We start from the raw sequence: 18,297 nt of genomic DNA, 5'->3' as shown, positions 1-18,297 counted from the left end.
TATTCCTCCTTATTATTTTTCGGTACAAACTTTAGAACGCATTTGACTAATAATTCCAGGGAGAACTCTGGAGGTGGCGCGGGTGGACGGGGACTCCGCCAGCCTCTGCTGGTTCTGATGCGCGGCTTCCAGCAGGGGGCGCTGCAGGGAGATGGTGGCTCCGAGGGTGCTGCCCTTTCTCACCCATTTGTTTTTTGAGAACTTTCTGGAGAAAAGTGAAGAAGGAAGAGAAGGAGCAGGAAGAAGAGAGATGGAGAAGAATCTTGAAAGACCAAGGACACTACTTCCAGGCACAGAGGGTGAGGTGTCGCCGGAAGTGGAGAAATTAAGGCTGCAGGGAGGTCGCCTTGCAGAGATTGTTAGCAAGGGCTGGGTGGTGGGGAGGTGCAGCGGGGCCAGGTCCAGGGCTGGTGGGCGGCTCAGGAACCTTGAAGATGCTGTTAGTACGAGGCAGCTTGAGTCACGACCTCGGGGAGCAAGCTGAGTGGAGGATCGTGGACATGCAATCAAAACCAGAAACTCCAGTGGGTCCCGCCCAGCCTGGGCTCCCAGGGGTTCCATCTCCTGTGCTTTTCTAGTAGCAAAGCCTTTGACATCTTTATGGAGAAGCGGGGGCATCTGGTCATGTGGGGGATCTTAGTCACTTCTGAACGCAAGGAAATGCAGTGGCAAGGTCAGGGCTGCAATTGTGGCTCCTCCCAAGAGGGTCTCATTTCAGCGCTGGAGCAGTCGCTAGGTGCTGACCCAGAAAGCGGAGGTGCCCAGGAGGCTGGACAAGCTCAACTGGGCCACTCTGACAGCCTTGTCCGTGTCGCTTGAGAGGGGGCCTGAAGGAAGAACTGGTCCTGGGTGAAAATGGTGAAGGTTCTGGTGTGCCAAAAGCCTTCCTGAACTCGCCCTTCTCCCCACCCCCACCAGAGTTCCTATTAGAGGACTTCTTGCCTAAGGGCGTCCCTCTGTGGGACCCTCTCGATGGTACACAAAACCAACCACGTGAGTGATGAGCTGTGTCTGCAGCCCCTTCAGAGGAGATACGAGCTGCTGGGGCCCTCTCCTTCCTGCCAGTACCTCAAGCTAGTTCTCCTCTCTGCCCTCCTGGATTTTCCTGTGACCTAAGAAAGTGCTTCTCCTGTGCAGTGAGAATCACAGAGGAGCCCTGGTGGCACAGAGTTTAAACTCTGGGCTGCTAACAGCGACATTTGAACCCACCAACTGCACAGGATCAAGTCAAAGCAGTCTGCCTCTGTGAAGATTTACAGCCTTGGAAACCACACAGGCAGGTGTCCTCTGTCCTGCAGGGCCACCAGGAGGCAGAACTGACTGGACAGCAGTGAGTTGGCTTCCGTGGTTTTTAGGATCTCACGGAGCAGTAGCACGTGTGAGCGTCCCACAGCTACACAGCAGACACAGTTAAAGATGTGACCAGAATCCAGGATGCCAGCTTTCACTGCCTCTGGGTGTCCTCGCACAACGGGAGGGTCACCGTAGGCATTACAGTCCCACTGAGCCTGCCTGAGCTAGACTGGGGGGGGGGGGGCGGTCTCTTCCTTCCAGAGAACAGGACACCTTGGTTTTAATGAGCTGGTGTTTTGAGGGGCTGTTTCTCTTCAGTTAGAATGGATGGGATGTTTGTAGTGTAGATTTGTAGTATGAAATACAACTCTGGAAAATGAAACTGCACATAAAAATTATAGCAAGCTAGTAAGGTTTCAGAGAAAGTGTTCTTGCTGAGGAGCTGAGACTTAAGCTTTCCACAGAAGCCATTTCCAGTCTCAGCCTCAGTTTCCCATTCTGTGAACTGAAGATTAGAATGTCTCTAAAGAATAGCAACACCAGAGAGTGATTGTGGACCAGACCATCCATTACTCACATGCTAGTTCAAGTGGAAGCTGAAGGAAATGAAAACAAGTCCCTGAGAGTCAAAATATAACCTTGACTATATCCCACCAGAATCCAAAGGTCATCTCAAGAATGCATTTGACATACTGAATACTAATAACTGAAGACCAGATAAGTTGTGGGATGATTATCAAGGATTCATATGTGAAGAAAGTCATTAAAAAATCAGGAAGGAAAGAAAAAAAACACACACCCAAACTGATGTCAAAACAGACTCTGAAGTTTGCTCTTGAACACAGAATAGCTAACGCAAACAGAAAAATAACGATGCAAAAGAGACGAACAGAACACTTCAAAGGGTGACCTGAAAAGACACAATAAAGTATGAAATGTGCAGACATCTGGAATTTTAAAACTAAAAGAAAAAAACTTTCTTGGAGTTTGCCAAGTGAAAATAATGGAGGAAAAATTCAATCCCTGAGTTGAATGATGAAGAATTCTATGGGCAAAACATTGAATGGGGCAAGAAGTATCAAAAGAAGATGGCAGGAATACAGAGTCACCGAACCATAAAGATAGATGATCGATGCTCAACTGTTTCAGGAGGTCCCATCTGAGCAAGAACCAGTGGAAATGAAGGCTTCGAGCTGCACTGAAGGCATTAGAAAAACAATAAAGCTCCAGAAAATGATGACATGAGCACCAATTCAACAACAGACACAGTCCTTGGATGTGTGCTCCCTCATCTGTGCCAAGAAATTGGAAAGACCAAATTTACAGACCTGGTCAGCTAATTGAAACAGATCCAAAAAAAGAAAGAAACAAAACGTAAACGACCCAAATGGCAATCCAAGTAAACATGGAAATTATCAAATACTATTATTAATTTAGAACATTATCTGACATGACAGACAAGCAAAATTGGGAAGGGTGTGCATCAAGTCCTATCTCCTTATCTTTTCAATCTAAAGGACAGTTGATGCCTTTGAGCTGCGGTGCTGGGGAAGAATATTGAATATACCATGGACTCCTAGGAGAACAAATAAGTTCATCCTGGAGAGGGTGAAGCCAGGCTACTCCTTGGAGGCAAGGATTCTGAAGCTTCGTCTGACATACTTTGGACATGTTGCAAGGTGGAATCAGTCCTTGGAGAAGGACGCCATGTTTGGGAGGATGGAGGAGCAGTGCAGGAGAGAAAGACCCTCTATGAGATGGATTGATACAGTGACTGGGGCAATGGGGTTAGGTGTGTCAGAAACAATAAGATTGGCAAGGGATAGAGCAGGATTTAGGGCTGTTGTACATAGGGTCACTATGAGTCACAGGTAACTCGACGGCACATAAAAACAACAACATTATTAATAGCTATGTTCTTCTACTATTCATGGGGTTTTCAGAGGCCTGCATTTAAGAAGTGGATGGCCAATTCTGCTTCCTAGTCTGTCTTAATCTTGAGTCTCTACTAAAACCTATCCGCCATGGGTGACCCTGGTCATTCATTAATATCACACACAAGTAAAATCTTGCTAAAGATAATTTTTTAAAAACCCAATACCAGCCAATAGAGAATTGCCAAATATCCAAAATGGATTCATATGAGACAAGAACAAGGGATATTATTGCTGATATCAGATGGATCATGGCTGTCTGGCCAATGGATTAGAAGAGATCAATACTTCTTCCCATTCCCAAGAAAGGTGATTCAACTGAATGTGGAAACTATCAAACAATATTATTATCACACGCAAGCAAAAGATCATTCAAAAGTGGCTAGAACAGTACATAGATAGGTAACTGCCAGAAGTTTAAACAGGATTTAGAAGAGGCCATGGCACCAGGGAAATCATTGTTGATGTCTGGTGGATCCTGGCTTAAAGTGAAGAATACCAGGAAAATGTCTATTTGTGCTTTATCGACTATGTTATGGGTAACAATGAGAAGAATGGTAATCCCAGAGCACTTATTTGTGCTCATGTGAAACCCATACCTAGACCAGAAGGCTGTTGTGCAAACAGAGCAAGGGAACACTACATGGTTTAATTAGGAAGGGAGCGCATCAGAATTGTATTCTCTTGACATACCTATTCAACCCATATGTTGAGAAAATTATTCAAGAAGCTGGACTCTATGAAGAGGAATGCAGCATCAGGATCAGAGGGAGACTCATCAGTAACCTGCATTAAGCAGATGACACAAGCTTGTTGCTGGAAGTGAGGAGGCCTTGAAGCACTTGTCGCAGAAAATCAAAGAATGCAGACTTCAATATGGATTATATCTCAATGTCAAGAAAACAAAGATTCTTACCACTGGACTGATAGGTAACATCCTGATGGAGGGAGAAAAGTTTGAAACTGTCAGCACCTTCATCTTACTTGGGCCCACAATCAAAAAACTTGATACCGGCTGTCAGGAAATCAGGAGATGTTTTGCATTGGAAAATTCTGCAGTTAGGGACCTCTCCAAGATATTGATGTCAGTTTGAGGACTAAGATGTGTCTGATTCAGGCCATGGTCTTTCTGATTATTTACTATGCATCTGAGAGCTTGACAATGAGTAGAGATGCCAGAAAAAGAATTGATGCCTTTTGAGCTGTGGTTTTGGAGAAGAATACTGCATTGGACAGCCAAAAGAAAAAATAGGTCTTGGAGAGGCTGCAGCCAGAGTCCTCTTTGAAGAGGCAAGGATAATGAGGCTTCACCTCACGAACTTTGGGCATGTTGCTAGGAAGAGCGATTCCCTGGAGAGGAACATGAGGTTCAGAAAAGTAGAGAGTCAGTGAGAGAGAGAGGAAGATCCTCGACCAAGTGGAATGACATGATGACCGCCACCAACGGATTTTAATGTGTCAGGGTTGTGAAGATGGCACAGGACAGGGCAGGGTTCAGATCTGTTGTTCATAGGGTCACCGAGGATTGTACTCGACTCTGCCAGCTAACAACAACAACAACATATTCCTGCAAAAGCTACACAACAATTAAGGAAGACCAGAAAAATAATCGATGCCTTTGGATTGCGGCATTAGAGGGGTATTTTGAAGAAGCCATGGTTCACTAGGGAAAAAAATGCTCAAGTCTAACTTGGTAGAAGTATAGCCAGAATTCTTAAAAGTAAAGATGGCAAGACTTCGTCTCAATATTCTGGGTATGTTATCAGGAGATCCTAGAGTCCTGGCAAGAGCATCATGCTTGGCAAAGCAAAGGGTCAGTGAAATAGAGGAAGATCTTGAAAGAGATGGACTGACAGTGGCCGCAACAACAGGCTCTGATGTATTAATGATCCTGAAGATGGTATAGGACCAGGCAGCGGTTTATTCTGTTGTCCTTAGGGTCCATAGGGTTGTTATGAATTGGAACCAGCTCAACAGCACCTAACAATGAAAGAGCCTCTGGGTAGCGCAAACAGTTAACACACTTGACTGTGAACAGAAAGACTAGAGATTTGTGTCCACCCAGATGCTCATAGAAAGAAAGAATTGGTGATCTGTTTCTGAAAAAATCAGCCATAGGCAAACCTATGGATAGAGCACAGTTCTACATTGGGCCATTAATTGGAATCAATTCAGTGACAATTCTAAGGCCTTCCCAGCCCTAAAGTCTGGTCTCCTGAAAGAGAATAACATGGAGGATCACGCCACTCTCATCCCAGTCCCCTAGTGGAGACAAGGATGACGTTCTCCAAGGTGTTTCCCACCCCCTCCCTAAGAATTACAAGTTGGCATGATCTGGGCAAACACCTCAGGCCTTCAGGAGCAGAATTTCATGAAGTATGTGAAATCAGTAATGGTGGTTGTAAAACATCAATCAAAGTTTCATTTATAATGAAATAGTGAAACAAAGTCATCAAGATGAAAAACCAAACTAAGAAAAACCATGAGCACTGGAGCATGACACAAGTGACATTGGTACTTCAATTGCTTACTTTGGCTTTTTTGGCTCCTGTCAACAATTTACAGGGGTTTGTATCACTTAGTACTTGTATTTTTTTTTTATTCTCTTTCAGTTGTTACAGGAGCAATCAGCTGTGTTCTATCCTTGGTATGCTAATTAGGGTAAAGTTGTGTGCAAAGAGACTCAGTAACACAGAGGCTAGAGGCATAAGTTGAATTCTTTCTCTTGTGAGATGAGAATTCCAGGTCAGTGGGTGACTCTGCTCAGATCGATGTAGAGGGACCCAGGTTCTTTCGGTCTTGTGGCTCCACTGACCCAGTGCCTGGAGTCAAGGATAAAGGCTTGTTGTTTCTCGTGAGGAGAGCCGAAGGAAGACTAGCAAAGTGAAATGTAAATTTTCCAGAGGGCAAAGATCTGTCTCAGGCTAATTGCAATGAGGGACTGTGGAGCCTCTGCTTTTATTAGCAGAAATTCAAAATTTACAGTAAACCATGATCTCATAAGGTAGGTAAATGTTTAAACATATGGAACAAAGCATAGGCAATGTGGAACAGAGCATAGATAGGCATGAATAGTTTTCAGGAAAACATCTTTGTACTCATTAACAAGGTCTTACTGCACTCTCAACAACCCTACCAAGAACATTAGAAAATAGTCTTTGTTTAACAGAGAACTTCTAGATCCCTTTCATGGTCGTAGATGATTCAGGAAGTCTGTGACTACTTTCGGTCCCACCCGTTCTTGGCATTCTTTGCCTGCTTTCAGGCAATGTAGCCGAGTCCTTTCACCCATACCCCATGGCCACTAGTAAACCTAGTGAACTAGAATGACTCTATAATGGCTGGATTTCTGTGGACGCATATCTGGTCTTAGGGTTCCAGCCTTTCCAGTCTCAAGGAGCACTTCCCCTCTTTGCTCACATCCCATTGGGACCTGAGCCATAAGGTCACACCTTATGGTGTGAGTATGGGAAATGTGGTCCCTAGATATTCTCTCATGTACTAAAGCTTCATTTCAGTGAAAGGAAGGGAGACATCAAATTTTATAAGTAATGAACCCATATCTAGATCTTCAAAAGTTATTCCAATCCAAAAGTTGTTTCTATTTCCTTTGATAGTCCTTCCCATGATCATCGTCTGGTTTTTGGTTTTGGCTTGTTTGGTGTTTTTTGTTTGGTTGGTGGTGTTTTTTTCGTCAGTAGCCTCTGCCTACTTATCAGTCTCTGCCTTTTTCTTGCTCTCTCTTTTAATCTCTCTCTCTTCCACTTACTTTCCCCCTTTCTCCTTCTCTTTCTTTACCGGACACTTAACTTCCAGATGAAGCAGGATGGAGTATTTAATTTCCAGGGGTCAGGACACAAAACCATGCCCCATATGGTCAAAGCTGAAGATAATTCTACTCTTGATCACTTTACTTGTGCTAAGCCACTCCTAGTCCAAGCACACTTGAGGATGTACTAAGAAAGAAACAGAATATGAAATAAGAAACAAACTGTAAAAAAGCAAGAGCCAAGTAGGGAACGCCATATATTACCTTTATCAACTTCACAAGGGGAAACTATCCCCACCCACAGTATCAGTAACAAAAAAATCAGTTCCCATGAGGTCAGACATGTTCCCCCCCCCCCCATGTCTCTTTCCACTCATCTCAAAACCAGTCTTGGCAGGGTCCAAAATCTAATGTGATAGCTCACAGACCACACAGAGGGGAGTCATATTAGGGGAGTCACAAGGTTATAATTCTGATTAAAAACAGAATACAGTAAAGACATTTTCCAAAATGTGTATGTAGGCACTTCATCTTGTGGCTCTAAGTATTCCCAAGTTCTCAGTCCTGCCAATATTGGCTTTCGTCCAGTTATCCAACAAAGTAATCAGTCCTATCAATATTGGCTTCTTCCCCAATTGTCAAAAAATATTCTCAGTCCTGCAAAAAATATTCGTTCTCTCCTCCACACCACATCCCACCCTGCAACCTCCAATCTCATTTTACATCAGTTCTCCAGTTCAACCAGGGCTGCTGCTGTCTGTGTTCTATATTTCACTGTGTTAGGGGAGATCTTGGTGTCTCATGGTAGGGAAAGAATTCCTCTCTGGTGGGGCAATTTTTTTTCTCTACAGCTCAAGTTGCTCATTTATTGGTGAGACTAGCCAACCCTCTTGTAGATTTTTGAGACCTGCCAATCCCCTTGTGGAATGATAGATAACCAATCTCCAACACGCCCCATTCACATAATCCTACACATCCATAAAATAACATCAAATAAGGGCTAGAGAAGTCATGTTGTTGTTGTTGTTCTGTGCCATCACAAGTTGCCTGTGACTCATAGTGACCCTATGTACAACAGCCTTGAACCCTGCTCTATCTTGAGCCACCTTCTTTGTCTCTGACATACCTACCCCCATTACCCCAGTCACTGAGTCAATATTGAAAGATAAACTTCATACAAGCCCTAGAGTTCGTATTCCGATTCTGCCAGTTACTGTGAGATCCTATGCAGGTCTTCTGGTTTTTACTTTAATTCTCTATCAATAAAATGGAGCAAATTCAACTTAACCTACATACCCCGCAGTGTTTTTGTGAGGCTGAAAGAAGATAATGTTTGGGCAAGAGCTTTGTATATTCTCAAGTATTTTTCTCCCTCCCTTTAAACAATTTAAGCCTATTTGCTCTCTAGTCTGAATTTGATAATTCCAATATCCGAGTTCCTCTGGAGGTCTAATCTTGCTGTTCACTTTACAGGCTGGTTTTCCCTTGAGGTAGCCAATTGCGCTTCTTGTAATTGTGGCTCGTGAGCTCACGTTCACCGATGTGTTCTGTTCTGTCTGTGGGAATCCTGCAAAGCCTTCTCCATGGAAGAGCTGCATTAGCAACCAAGGCAACTATTAATCTGCTTCTACTTTAAACAAACCTCTTGGTGTGGGGTTTTCCCAGACACATAAACTGTTTTCATTTGAATTCCAAATCTAGCCAGGGAAAAAACTATGATTCCCCAATTCTCAGGGAAGAACAGATAAATCTGCTTTTTCCACTTCAGATTTAGCCCTTCAGGGATCTAGGATTTGAGGTGGAGTCTCAATTCCAGCCTTCTACCTTGCTTGGGTTTCCATGTGGCCTTTAAAATGGTGAACCGAAGCCTGGGAAGCAGTTATCATCTTATATGTCACCGTAGCATCGTTGTTTCCCATTTTCTCTCCCTTTGGGGTCTCCTGAGAGTGGTCCTTACTTTCCTGTGAGCTCAGTGCTTAACTGAAAGGGTGTCTGTCTTTTGTCAGCATTTCTGGGTGTTGGGCAGTGGGAGGGGTTTTCTGGGTGGTCAGTGGACCTGAGATCCCACTATCTTTTGCTTCTTTCTTTACCCCTTCTCTTCATTTCCCTATATCACTGTTCCCCCTCCCCACCCTTGCCTTCCACCTCTCCTGACTCCCCACACTTACCTGCTAGACCTCAGCTGGTAGGTTTGTGCATCCCATGGGCTTTTTCTGGCTGACTTTCTTCAATTCCCTTAGTCCATCCTCTTCAGCTTCTTTTTGCATTTCCAGTCCCAGGACACAGCTGATAGATGCCCCAGATCCCCCACTCTCCTCATATCTGCTCTTGTGAGCTTCATCTTCCATATACACTTGTCAGGATCCTGCTTTATTCATCCTGATCTCCTCAACCCATCACTATTCAACGTGTCAGAATGTTCTCCTTCGGGAGGTCTGAGCTTTTCATAATCTCTTTGGAGCATTCACTGCTTTGAATCGTTGTGAACATTATGCATCAGGAAAAGCCCCAGTCTTGATCCACAGTGATTGAAATGTTGGTGCCAAGCCTGTACTCGCAGCTCTGCACACGGGTACGGTCTTGGTCTGTGAGGGCCAGTGGTGTAGAGCACCAGGATCTAACTTTTCAATTCTGGAATGGAGCTAGAGAATGAGAGGAAGCTAGCAAAACTGCCTTAGCGGTAAAGAGGCTCATTAGCTTTTATTGAGGGTCGTTTTTATTCTGGCTGACACCCTTCTCCCACCCACAGTGGACCCCAAGCCCCTCAATCAAGCAAAAGTCCAAAAAGGCATTGCTGAAATGATCCCTGCCAAGGGAATCGGCTGTGACTGGAATGCACTGCTTCTTTTAGGACTCTCAGAGACTTTGCACATAACAGCAGGCAATGCCTTAAGCTGAAGAATCAGGACCCCAGGCTTCCAGGAAAAAAGAAAGCCCAAGATTAGGCTCAGAGATCCCCTCCCAAGGCTGCTAGAACCCCATCTAGCAGGCTGCCCCTGGGTTCTCTAGTGCTCTCACTCTGTGCCCACATCCACCACACACTCAATATCTCATTGATGCCCAAGCCACGCTATGAGATGGATGATACTATTATCATACTACTGGAAACTGAGGCTGAGTGAGGAAACAGAGGTCCCAAACTGTAAAGTGCAGAACCAGGATTCAAACCGAGGCCCAGCTTATCCTGAAGCCTGTGCTCTATTCACCATGCCAAGGCCAACAGATGTGTTTTCAGCCTGGCTACTGTAATGGTCCATGTTTCCCAGCTTGGAGGCAGTGGACACAGGGAGGAATTCTGAAGTCTCTGGGATCAGACTGTCTATGTATGCTCAAATTCCAACTGGAGCCTCTGTCTCTACTGTCCTTGGCCGTAACCTAGTGAACCTTTAAACACCTTTCCATTCCCAACCTCCCAACAACTTCTCACTTTTAAGACTAAAATTCAAGGGCCTCATCAATGCCTCCAAGCCTATGGCCTCTGCTGGTGTTCATGGTCCTGGGCTCACAGCTGTATTGAATCGCTCGGTTTCCTTGTGTGAGGGGTGGGAGACAAGGAGTAAAAGTGACGATGGGGAGCAAGTGGCTGGCTCTTACCAGTGGAACGTGAGCAGAAGTGGCACGTATCACTCCAGGTTGAGAGAGCTGAGAACAACCTCTTATCTAATCTGCTGACTGGGCAGGGAAGATCTCATGAGGACCTGGGGGTGGACCTGGTAGAGGCCCAGATGGAAGGTATCTGCATCCCTGAGTACGTGGACCTATCTGTTGATACCAATTGAACCTTTATTGCATTAAGCTGCTGTAACTTATGGGCTCTTTGCTGAGTCACTGGTTTAACTAATACTCGCATCATCTGACCCAGTCCAAACTAATTCATCTCTTACTCTCTTACTTTGCTCCACCTGTATTGGCCTTGTTAATCCGAAAATACTCCAAGCACCTTCCTACCTCAGTCTTTTCCATGTTTTCCCTCTAAAGCCTTGCAGGATGCTTACTCACTTTATACAGGTTTCTGATGAACTATTATCTCCTTAGAGAGAGAGAGAAACCAAAACTGCTGACCACCCATTTGAGGCAGACTCACCATTACTGAGTCACTCAATGCTACTTCTTATTCCTCTAAAGCTAGCCCCATCATCTGAAATCATATTTACAATCCATCCTCTTCCCACGTCTGACCATCCCCGGGCCTTAGAACAGTGATTGACACATGATACGTATTAAACAAATGTTTTCTGAGTGGCTACGTGCATAAGCAGCCTTCCCTCTGTTTCAGAATCCATTTCCCCTTTTTTTTTCTCATCCAGAACATGAGGCTTGTGTGTTGAGGATTAAAGGCGACAATGACAGCTGAGCCGAGAGCACAATGGCTGGTGTGGGGATGCCCCCAGGAAGTGCACACTCCAGTGAGCGAGAGGCCTGGAGGCAGAGGCGCAAACAGGAAGGCTCAGATAATGGAACTGTTGGCAGCCGGAGACCCACTTCTCTCCAACTCACGTTCTCCCTGGGGCCGCCCTCCATCTCCTGCCTGGCCCCCTGCACGTGGGCCTCGAAGGGAGGAACCAGCAGGTGGGGATAGATGGGCTGCCTGCAGCAGAGTCAAAGAGGGTGCTTGAGGCAGGAAGATTCTAGTCACTGCCCCCACAAGAGGGACTGGAGCTGAACCAACTGTGGAACCCCAGGCTGGCTGCCAGCTGTCAATGCTGACACCCACATCGACAGGAGGAGGCTTCACTGGCACAGGTAATTGAGTGAAGGGAGTAAGCCCACAGCTTATGGGGGCTGTATTTAAAGGGAACATTCCAGCATGGAGGCGATGAGCCAAGGGGCTGGCATCTAAATGGCTTGGCTGCAGCCATGGGTGGAAGGAATTAACTTGTTAGCACTGCCAGTCCTGCATGGAGTGGACCCAGAAGACCAAGTATGGGTGACCTGAGGCCTGGGACAGCTTATGAGGTCTCCTCTTGTTGGTGGGGAGGGAGGCGGGCATTCAGGGAACGGCACTTGCAAAGATGTGGCGTTAGGAAAGTTAGGCAGAGTGTTTGCGGGTTCCTAAGGCGGAAGGAGGAGTCCCAAAGGAGGAGGTGATGGTGGAAAAGCTGCGGCAAAGTGGGGAAAGCTGAGCACTGGCCTGGGAGCCAGGAGACCACACTTTCCAACCACAGGCCTATGTGTTACTGCACAAGTCACTCACCCTCTCTGGCCGTCAGCTGGGGGATAGTCTCCTTCACAAGGGAAGGGAAGAGCTAAAGGGGATTTGTGGTTTGCAAACTGAAGTGGTCATACCTGATTGACAGTAACACCCGTGTTCTCTTGTTCAGCACCGAATGTTGAGCAACAAATGGGTCCCTAATTTTATATGGAAATGAGCAGCAAAGGATCCTTACATGCCAGCAATTCAAGTCCAGAGTGGCTTGAACTGGGGAGACCTGGGGCTTCTAGTGAACAACATGGGTCCTAGGGAAGCTCTAAGGACCGTATTTCTCTGTGTACACAGACTTTCCTTTTAGGAGTAGCCATGTATGTCTTTTACTTGCCATGCAGTTCAAATCCTTGAAGAGAGAATCTGATTGACTATCTTCAGCATCTGCTCTTCACTCTTCCATTTAAGTATGTCCAGAGGTCAGGGGCACAATGGAGGCCAGGCCTCGAGAATGCACATCATGAAAAGGCCCAACTATGGAAAGTAAATTTATAATACTTTATCATCTCAATCTGCTCTTTGAAGTCTTCTGTTCAGTTCTTTTACTTCAACATCTCTTCCCTTTCTTTGGCTTCTTGATGCTCTAGGCAATTTTCGGTCTCTTCTGACATCTGTTTTGAGGTTGTTTTTTTTTTCTTTCTCCTCTGTGTTTGTAATGACCTTTCGCTCTCTTCATGGAGGATATCCTGACATCTTCTCAAAGCTTATCTGGTCTTCAGTCACTGGTGTTTCAAGCCTCAAACCTATTCTTAAGAAGACTTTTTGAAATTCAAGTATACAGACTCAAGGTCATATTTTTACTCCCATGGATTTATTTTTATTTTCTTTTAACCTAAATTTGAACTTGCATTTGAGTAACTGATGGTCTTCTCCAGGTATAATCAATCTGATTCCTGTGCAACTCATCAAGTGAGGTCAACGTGTAAAGTTGCAATTTGCGTGTATTTTTAGAAAAGATATTTGCCATGAATACATCGTTGAGCAAATAAAATTCGATCATTCCATTTCCATTCTCATTTTTGTCTACAAGTCATTACTTTCTGACTACCCTTCTTTTTTCATTGTTCCCAACCCTGGTATTCCAGTCACCAATTATCATTAACACATCTTGATTTCATGTGTGGTCAATTTCAGATTGGAAAATACGGTAAAAATTTCTTCAATTTCCTCCTCTTTGGCTTTAGCTGTTGATGCATATATTTAAAAATATTTTTATTAAAAGGTCTTTTTTATATCTATATAGATATGTGCAAGAGAGCTGGAATTGCAGAATAAAAAAGAAAGAACTCTTCACCTTTATCAAGCTGAAATACTGAAAAATAAATTGAAGCCTCAAGTTGCAAACTAAGAGATAATTTGAGCAATATATGGAATGATCCAGGAAGCATTAGAAGAAGATGGAGGGAACATAGCCATTTTACCCTAGAAACTGGTTGACACTGAAATATTTCAGGAAGTACCACATGATCAAGAGCCAATGGTGATGAAGGAATATGTTCAAGCTACACTTAAGTCACTGGCAAAAAAATAAGGCCCTAGGAATGGATGGGATACCAAATGATATGTTCAACTAAGGAGCACAGCCCTCGACATACTTACCAGTCTATGACAGAACATTTGGAGGAGAGTCACCTGGCCAACTGATTGGAAGAAATCTGTATTTGTTCATATTCCCAAGAAAGATGATCAAGTAGAATGTAGAAATTACTGAAAATAATCATTAATACCACAAGCAGGCAAAATAGTGCTGAACATTATCCAAAAATTGCTAAAACAGTGCATTGACAGAGAACTGCCAACAGTTTAAGCTGGGTTTAGAAGAGGCTGTGGCACGAGGGATTTCAATGCTGGTGTCAGATGGATCCTGGTTGAAAGCAAAGAATACCAGAAGGATATCTATTCATGACTTATTGACTATGCAAAGGCATTTGGTAGTGTAGATTTTAACTATGGGCTAACATTAAGAAGAATGAGAATTCCGGAACACTTAATTGTGCTGATACAAAGCCTATACGTAGACCAGGAAGCTCTAGTGTGAACAGTGCAAAGGAGCACTGTTGTGTTATGTGTCGTCAAGTCAGCTATGACTCACAGCTATCCTATGCACAATAACTCTGATCTCTGCTCTATCCTGAGCCTATTTCACTCTCTGACACACCTACCCTCATCACCCCAGTTACTGTGTCAATTCATCTCATCCAGGGTCTTCCTCCACCCTTCCAAGCGTGACATCCTTCTCCAAGGACTGGTCCCTTCTGAAAATATGTCCAAAGTATATGACATGGAACCTCCAAATCCTTGTCTCCAAGGAGCAGCTTGGTTTCCCCCTCTCTAGGGCAGACATGTTTGTTCTTTTAGCAGTTCGCGGTATGTTCAATACACTGATCCAGCACCACAACTCAAAGGCATCAATTCTTCTATCATCTTTGGTGATTGTACAGCTCTCTGATACATAGTAATTGCAAAGACCATGCCCTGGATCAGATGCATCTTAGTTTCTAGACTGACATCACATCATTGTTCTTCAGTACTCTGGAGAGATCCCTCACAGCAGATTTTCCTAATGCAAGTCTTTTGATTTCCTGACTACTGATGCCAGGAGTGTTGATTGTGGACCTAAGCAAGCCTAAATTGTTAATAGTCTCAATTTTTCTTCATCCATCAAGGTGCTGCCAATTGGCCCAGTAGTCAGGATCTTTGATTTCTTGGTGTTGAACTTCAATCTATATTGCAGACTACAGTTCTTGATCTTCTCCAGCACCTTCCCAAGTTTTATAAAGCAAGGTTGAATCATCTGCATAACACAAGTTGTTGATGAGTCTTTCTCCAACCCTGATGCTACATTCCTCTTCCTTAAGTCCAGCCTCTTGAATTATCTGTTCCACATATAGATTGAAAAGGTATGGAGACAGGACTCATTCCTGACGCACTCTTTTCCTGATTTTTGAACCATATAGTGTTTTCTTGCTCTGTTTTGTTGACTGCTTCCTGGTTTAAGTATAGATTTTGCATGAGCACAATTAAGTGTTCTGGAATTCCCATTCTTCTATGGTTACCCACAATTTGTTTAAAATCAGGAAATGTATGCATCAGGGTTATATTTTTTTCTCTATATCTATTCAATTTGTATGCTGAACAAATCATTCAAGAAGCTAGATTCTGTGAAGAAGAATGCAATATCAGTCTCAGAGGAAGACGTGTGCTTTTTTTGTTTTTTTTTTTAGGAAGACATGTATTATGCAGATGACACAACCTTGGTTGCTGGAACTGAGGAGGATCTGAAATGCTTGCTGCGGAAGAGCAAAGCCTTCAATATGGATTATATCTCCATATCAAGAGGATAAAAATCTTCACTGCTGGGATGATAGACAACATTATGGTTGATGAAGAAAAGATTCAAATTGTCAACAATTTAATCTTACTTAGATTCACAAATACCACCCTTGATAACAACAGTCGGGAGATCAAGAGACATATTGCTTTGAGAAACTCTGAGACCTCTTCAAATTTCTAAGGTGTGCATGATTCAGGCCATAGTCTTTTCAATCACTTGCTGTGCGTCTGAGAGCTAGACAATAAGGATGACAGAAGAATTGGTGCCCTTGAGCTGTAGTGTTGGAAAAGAGACTGAATATCTCATAGACTGTCAAAAGAACACTTTCTCTTGGAGAAAGTACAGTCAGAATGCTCCTTGGAGGCAAGGATGACAATGCTTCATTTCACACACATTGGGCATGTTGTTAGGAGAGGCTATTCCTTGGAAAAGGACATCATGCTTGGAAAGGTGGGGATTGGCAAAAAGAGAGGAAGACTCTCAATGAGATGGATTGACACCGTGATTACTGCGATGGGCTCACACACTTTAGAGATGATGAAGAAAGCACAAGATAGGACAGGGTTCAGATCTGTTCTCACAGGGTCGCTATGAGTCCTACTGGACTCAGTGGCACCTAACAACAACAATTATGTGGGGAGTGAAATTTGTAAATCGCTCATTTTCTTCTCACACCTCAGAAGGTCTTGCCCAGGAAGCCGAGTTAACGCACTTAATTTAGTCCTCGCTGAAGTGCCGATCAACGCATCACAGGCACCAGTGCCGTGGAAGATTTCAAGGTGAAGACTTTGTGACCAAGTCTACCAAGCACAGTGACAAGAAGTTGAGGGGCCTGGAGATTTGAGGGAGCCCAGCTGTGGTAGGAAGTTTCACTGCCAATTGTGCATTTCAGCCTCTTCACTCACCAGGGACGCTCATGATTGACACGGCTGCAACCAGCTGGCAAAGCCACCTGTTTGTAGAAAGCACTAGAAGGCATTTTACTGCTCCACAGATTCCTAAGAGGAGAGCTCCAAGTTTGTGAGGCACTCCTGAGCTGGACTTTAGTATCAACTCCTGGGTAAAAATTCACTGTGCTTCTGAGGGAATAGAGTGTTAAACTGAAGATTCTGTCAGCGGAGTTTTTTCTAGAGACAGAGGCCTGCCCTCTGACTTGGCCCACATTGTTCTGATAGTGCGTTCCCTCAGCTCCATCTCAGCGGGTTCCAGCATTCCCTGGGGATGCCCTCTGGCTGTCTCTAAGCCAAAATCTTCCCTGCCCTGTAGGGGAGCCTGACTAGAGGCCCTGTTGTTATATCCACTCCTGTTCTAGCAACAGTCCCTGTGGAAGGAAAGAAAAATGTCACCTAGATAAAGATACTGAGCATAAAGCAGAAGAAAAAAATATCAAAGACTGACATTTGGGAAAGTTTAGACAAGAATGGCCTGTTAAGGGCTAAGCTCAGGAGGAAGAAGAAGGTCAGAGCGTGAGGGACGTCATCAGGCTGACCGGGTGACAGGAGATGCTTTTGTAATTATCCTGCCTGAGTGCTTGCTGTGTGCTAAGTGTCATTTACTTACTGTCGCAGTTAATCCATACAACTATTTTAGTCAGTAGTTATTGTTAACTTGAATTAGATGATAGGGGAACTGAGGTTCCAGGAGGATAAGGGATTTACTCAGGGTTCCACATGCAGCCTGGGCTCTGTCCCATGCTTGTACGAGTCAACCTCAGAGCACTGATGGGTCCTGCCTCCCAGGAATCCTGCAGCTCTGAGTATCAGAGCAGCCAGGGTATATAAGATGGGACTAGGTTTTGGCTCAACATTACATTTTGCTTTGGATAAATCTGCGGTCAAGACCTCTTTAAAAGTGCTGAAAGACAAGGATGCCACTTTAAAGACTAAGGTGCACCTGACCTAGGCCATGGTATTTTCAATTGCTTTGTATGCATGTGAAAGTTGGACAATGAATTAGGAAGACTACAGAATTGGTGCCTTTGAATTGTGGTTTTTGAAAAAAATATGGAATAGTCTATGTATTGCCAAAAGAACCAACAAATCTTTCTTGGAAGACTTGAAGTCAGAGCGCTCCTTAGAAACTAGATGGTGAGATTTTCTCTTACATACTTTAGGCCCTGTTATCAGGAAGGCTCAGTCACTGAAGAGTATTATGCATGGAAAAGTAGAGGGTCAGTGAAACAGAGGAAAGGCCTTCAAAGAGATGCGTTGACACATTGACAGAAATGACGGTTTAAGCATTGCAGAGATTGTGAGGATGACACAGACTCGGGTGCAGCTGCATTCTGTTTACATAGATACGGCTGCTCTGAGTCAGAGGCAACTCAACAGCACCTAATGACATTCATTACCTAAGCAGAGAAATTGTTGTGTTTCTAGGCAAAGAGATATCATATTGGGAAGAAATTCACTTGGAAGTCAGAAATAATTGCATCTTTCTCTTACCCAGGCTTTGCTCACATTATTGTTTCCGTGTGCAGCTTACTTTACTTTTGTGTGATCCTGTTGGCATGTGTGAAATGGAACTAATAATACCTAGCCTGTGGTGTGCCAACCAGCACAACACATAGACTCATTAAGTGGGAAGAGAGTCCCTATGTTATTGCTTCTTCGGCATCTTCTGCTGTGGCGGACAGGGTTTCAGATCCTTGGTACTGCTCCTGATGGCCTTTTGCCAAGGCTCACCAGATGGATCGGAAACTCCTGACCAGAACCCAGGAACCCAGCTGCACATCCACACAGGCCTCCAGTCACTCTAGCAGAGG

The 18,297-nt window shown here is 44.3% G+C and overlaps 1 pseudogene; it reads right to left on the bottom strand.

The window, feature by feature from the left end:
• Nucleotides 1-18,297, bottom strand: part of LOC102856682 — a 173,725-nt pseudogene that overhangs the window by 86,438 nt on the left and 68,990 nt on the right.

The sequence above is a fragment of the Elephantulus edwardii genome, unplaced genomic scaffold (genome assembly GCF_000299155.1).
Source record: "Elephantulus edwardii isolate Elephantulus edwardi_28Jun2011 unplaced genomic scaffold, EleEdw1.0 scaffold00216, whole genome shotgun sequence".
In the NCBI taxonomy this organism is placed as follows: Eukaryota; Metazoa; Chordata; class Mammalia; order Macroscelidea; family Macroscelididae; genus Elephantulus; species Elephantulus edwardii.
The sequence above is the reverse complement of the archived record's forward strand: the minus strand, read 5'-3'. Positions and strand labels throughout refer to the sequence as shown.